This window comes from Arachis ipaensis, chromosome B8, assembly GCF_059453495.1.
Source record: "Arachis ipaensis isolate K30076 ecotype BB chromosome B8, ASM5945349v1, whole genome shotgun sequence".
Lineage (NCBI taxonomy): Eukaryota > Viridiplantae > Streptophyta > Magnoliopsida > Fabales > Fabaceae > Arachis > Arachis ipaensis.
In genome coordinates this window covers 125,995,551-126,001,286 of record NC_142443.1, presented here as the reverse complement: position 1 = coordinate 126,001,286, position 5,736 = coordinate 125,995,551, and the positions used below count along the sequence as shown (strand labels likewise).

General features: G+C 37.5%; 1 pseudogene; it reads right to left on the bottom strand.

The window, feature by feature from the left end:
* Positions 1–2,698: 2,698 nt before the first annotated feature.
* Positions 2,699–4,134, bottom strand: LOC148549773 (uncharacterized; annotated as a pseudogene).
* Positions 4,135–5,736: the final 1,602 nt, after the last annotated feature.

The window sequence follows — 5,736 nt, the reverse complement described above, 5'->3', positions numbered from 1 at the left end:
TTATATGAATAAGTGTGAGTTTAGTGGATAAAATCCACTCAATAAAGTACAAAATGTACCAAGAAATAGTGGTGTATCAAATCTCCCCACACTTAAACATTAGCATGTCCTCATGCTAAGCTCAGGAGAAGCTACAAAGCAGTGAAGAGGAATGGTAGAAATTATGAAATGCAACCTGTCTCTATAAATGCAACTACATGCAAAAATGCTTTTACTTACTTAGTTAAAAGTAAACAAATTCTCCAAGACAAACATAAACTGGATTCCACTAATTCAAATCACAAAATAAAGTACAAATAAACTTGCAGAAGAAGATAGATCATGAAAGCCGAGAACAAAGAATCGAGCGTCGAACCCTTACCGGAAGTGTACACACTCTAATTACTCAGGAATTTAAAGTTCGACCCTCTCAATTCTCTACTAACCTTGCTTTCTAAGGCTTGCTTTTTGTCTACCAATCAACACTAATTTGATGCACAAATACACATATCAAGAGGTCTTTAAGGGTTGTAATAGGGTTAGGGTCAAGGTAGGATTGTATTTGGTCAAGTGGACTAAAATCTGAATTCTTAATTAACCTAAACTTCTCACCTAACTTAAGACAATCCATGTAATCAAAATACAAAACCTAACTATCTATTAACCATGTTTTTCACATATTCATGCACCCTAATTCGAGTACAGTACATATGCATTGCTATCACTATTTACTTTGGGGCATTTTGTCCCCTTTTCCTATTTGCTCTTTTTCTTTTCTTTTTCTCCCTTTTTTTCTTTTTATTTACTTATTTATTTATTTATTTATTTATTTTTCTTTTATTTTTCTCAATGCATACTATTAAGATATTAAATGCAAGAATATATGTTCAACTATTATTTTGCACATTTTCACAAGAATATACAACACCCAATTCTTAAACCAAATGTTTTCAAACCCAACTTTCCCACACTTAAACCATGAACACTCTCACTAGTCTAAGCTAACAAAGGATTCAAATTAAGGACATTATTATTTTACACTTAGAGTTAATGCTGTGCTAGAGTGAAGAACAAATGGGATAAGTAGGCTCAACATTAGTTTACAAAGGATAATGAAAAGGTTAAGGCCATATGGGTATGCAAGCTCAGTGAAATAAGACCTCAATCATATAAGTGCATGCATACATCAAACAATAGAAATATAGTATTAAGCAAGACAAAGATCACAATTTTAGAGAGAACAACACACACTAAAACAGAATATTGGTTGATAAAATGCAACCAATCAAATAGGCTCAAAATCTCAAAAGGCTGTGTGTTCGAGCTCTAAACCATGTTCCAAATTAAAATTCTTCAAGCAAGTTTAACAAAAATTTTAATTTAAATTAGTGAAGTGCTAAAAAAGTTTCTTGAAAAAGAAATTATTACTTCAACCAAGTAGTGGTAAAATATGCACAAAATCAAACAATCATGCAATCAAATATGCAAATGCAACAATAAACTAGCAAAGAAAATAAAACATTGGTGTTGAGAAGAAAATAACTAACCCACAGAAGTCGGTATCGACCTATCCACACTTAAAGATTGCACCATCCTCGGTGCATGCTAAGATATGCAAGTGGATGGGTGGCTACAACTGATGCTTTTCTCCAAAGATTGTGCAGATGGACTTGTCTGTCGCCCCATTGAGAAGCTTTTCCTTTCCCTTCTTTATGGCCATCCTGAAAGAAGAGGAAAAAGAAGAAAAGTAACCCAAGAACAAAGATAGAAAATAAATAAAATATGGGTGTGTTAATGCCAAATAACGAGAGTCTCAATTACATGGTAGCTACAACATACAAGTGAGAAAACAGTAGAAGTAAATGGCGTATCAATAGTGCAAATTGCAACAATAGGGAAGAGATAGTGGGTCATGAAAGACAATATGAATTCATGTCAATGCAAAAGGAATACAAGTGTCAGAAAAGATTAGCGTTGACCTATAATAATATTACCCAACAATGGAAACAAGTCAAGATGCACCAAAATAATGCCTGGAAGATGCAATAGTTGAAGAAGAACATTTAACACCAATGGAAAAATAATGAACTTAGAAAAGAAAATATAAACACGCACAGAGTTAAAATGCAATGAATGAAAATATGCAAATGAATTAAGTAAAAGAGAATAAAAGAGAATAAGGATGAGAAGTTAAAGAAATGACGAAGAAGGAAGTAAGAAAGGAGGAAGAAAGAAGGAGAAAGGATAGAAGAAAGGAGAAGGGAATGAAAGATGGGACGCGACGCACGCGCATGCATCACGCGTACACGTGAATACTGAAGTAAGCCCACGCGTACGCGTGGGTGGCCAAAAATGCACATTGACGCGTGAGCGTCGGTCACGCGTACGCGTGAGAACCCGCGCGGCTCTAGCACCATGGCATCACAACTCTCTGTTCAACTTCACCTTTTACGCCGATTTGGATGTCCACGCGTACGCATCACTGACGCTTACGCATGGATGGGAAAAATCGTAGGGGACGCGTACGCGTGAGGCACGCGCACGCGTGGGGTGGCTTGTGCGCCACGCACCCCTCTCGCGCATCTCTATCGCAAATCTCTATTTGTTTTCTCTTTGTTGTGCAGTCACACACAACGGGTGCGCGTCGTAGACGCTTGCGCGTCGATTCCCTCTTTTTTTTTTTTTTTGCAGAATAAAAGTAAATATGTAGAACTGGAAATTAAAACTGACAGAAATAAATTAAAACTAATAAAACGAAAAGATCATACCATGGTGGGTTGTCTGCCACATAGCACTTTTAGTTATTGTCCTTAAGTTGGACATTTTGTGAGCTCCGTGTCATGGTGGCTTGTGCTTGAACTCATCTTGAAACTTCCACCAATGCTTGGACTTCCAATAAGCTTTAACACCTCCAAATAAATTCACCAAGCCTTGATGAAGTTCTCCACAAGCTTTGAGCTCCCAAAGTTGATCCTCTTGTATGCCCGGATCCCAAATCTTGTTTTTACACCCGTCTTGAAGTGGCTCATTATCGCTCTAACCGGGTGGCAAGCAATCTGAATTCTCAATGTAATACAAAACTCTTCTCTTATACCCAACCAAATGATCACTAGTTCCACCCTTGCATCTAGCTCTTGAAGTATCAACCTTGATGAGTCTTGATTTGCAACTCCAACTACTAAACATCCTTCTCTTATGCTTAATGCCATAAAGCCTCCTAAGTTGACCATCCGTTTCAAGAATACCATACTCAAGTGGGATAGGAAGGCGAATAGAGATAAGTCTTACCCACTCAAATGAAGGAGTAGATTGCCACCTAGGTGAAGAAGTTTCCAATGATCTTGACAAAGTATGTTCAACTCCCGTCCAACCCTTCCGAAGGACTTCCACTTTCACATCATTCTCAGACTCAATCAGAGAAGAGTCTTCATATTCAAGGAGTTCATTTACGGATGTAGATTCATCACCAGGAGGACTTGATTCAAATTCCTCATCACCATGGGAACTTGCTTATTGATCTATCCCATTCAAGTCTTCATAGGAAATATGCCATGGAGGTTGTGCACTAGCCTCCTTGTCATCAATTTTAATCTTTTTGGAGGGATACTCTACAACTCTAGATTCCCATGGAGGTTCAGCATCTCCTAAGTCTTCAACCACTTCTTCCTCTTCAACTATGACGGCTTCCTCCACTTGTTCCAATACAAAGTCATGTTCCTCATTGTACACTGGAGTTTCTAGTGTCTCCTTCATGCTAGGATCTTCTATTGATTCTCCACATGTAGCCATGGGAGTTTCTTGAGTGTCCAAATATTGGGAAGCTAATCGATTTACTACCTCGGTCAAGGCAGCCGTGAATTCTAGTACTTCCTTTTTCATCTCTTTTTGCCCTTGGAGAAGAACACCAAGAGTGTCATGCATTGAAGATTGAGGTGGATATGAGGGCTCATTACTTGGGGGGAAAGGTTCATGATAAGAGGGTGGTTCATCATAATAAGGATGTGGTGGTTCATCACTCTCCATCTTTTCTACTTGTTGTACAACACACTTCAATCCCTTGTTCTCAAGTTGAGATTCCTTATCCACAAGAGCTTCGGGTGCTATTCGGCTTACCACTCGGTCCATTTGATGAAGGGTTGAATGAAATCGATCCATTATTTCCTTGAGACAATCCCTTGATTCTTGTCCTGCTTGGATAACATGATTAGGATCATATGGCTCTTGGGTTAATGGATATGGACATGGTGTATATGGCGATGATGGTTCTTGGGAGTAATTGGGATGGAATTGGGGTGGTTCTATGTATGGTTCATATGGCTCATAGGGTGGTTGGTATGGTGGATAAGGGTTGGAATCATATGAGGGTGTTTGATAGTAGGGGGCTTGTGAGTATGGTGGTTCAAACCCATGTTGAGGAGGGGGTTCATAGGTATATAGTAGGGCTTGTTAGTAACTACAAGAAGGTCCACCATAGTTATTGAATTGACATGAGTCCCGGAATGGTTCTTGTTCATAGTATGTTGGTGGAGGTTGTTGATTGTCACGAGTAGGTCCACAATAACCACTGCCTTGGTATGCATCATAGAATGGTTGTTGCTCATAGTACATTGGAGGGGGTTGTTGCCAAGAGGGTTGATCAAATCCTTGTGGCTCCTCCCATCTTTGATTGTTCCAACCTTGATGCATGTTCCCATTATGGCTTCCATTCCCTACAACATAATTTGAACCAAACTCGTAGCCAAAGGGATGAGAATTCATAGTATCAAGAGAAAATAAAAACACAAAAACAAATAAGGAATAATGAAACTAAAATCCTAAAACTAGAAACAACTAACAAAGAAACGAAAAAGCAAATTTATTCACAATATTCACATTAACCAATAATAAGGCACATATTTGCAATCTTTCGGCAACGGCGCCATTTTGACGAACGAATTTTTGACGATTTAGAATTCCTCAATAAAATCTCGTTGAAGGTATAGTTTCTAAACCAACAAAGAATCCTTTCATACAAAAATTTGGTTGTCACAAGTAACAAACCCCTAAAAATAATAACCGAAGTATTCAAACCTCGGGTCGTCTCTCAAGGAATTGCAGGGAAGTGTACTTATAATTGGTTATGAGATTATATCTTTTTGGGGTTTTGAATAAGGAACAAGAAAAGTAAATTGCAGGAATTAAACTAATAGCTAATGAAGCTCTTGGCAAGGTATGAGAATTAGAAGTCCTATCCTAGCTATCCTTATCAATTGTGACATCAATTTTCCATTGCTCCCACTTAGTTAACCTCTAACTATGAAGGAAAGTCAAGTGGATGAATCAATTTGATTCCTCAAGTCCTAGTCAACTCCTAAGGAAAGACTAGCTTTAGAGGGATCCACATCAACTAGCAACTTTCAATTATCAATCAGCAAAGGAGTTTGACAACTCAAGAATCTCTAATTACTCAGCCAAAGCCAAGAATATAAAAATCTAACTTAAAATCCTCCCAAACATTTTATCAAACACTTGGAAGGCACAACATAAAAGCATAGAAAAACAATAAGAGATAATAAAATCCAAATAACCAATTGTAAGAATCAATAACACAAATTAAAGAAAGTGATCTTAAATATGAAATACCTCAAATTGCATTAAATAGAGAAATCAAATCTAACAAGAGAATTCATAAACCAAATGGCAACATAAAGTAATCAACAAAGGAAACAATTAAACTAGAATGCTAGAACAAATAAGAGTAGAAGAGAAACTAAATTG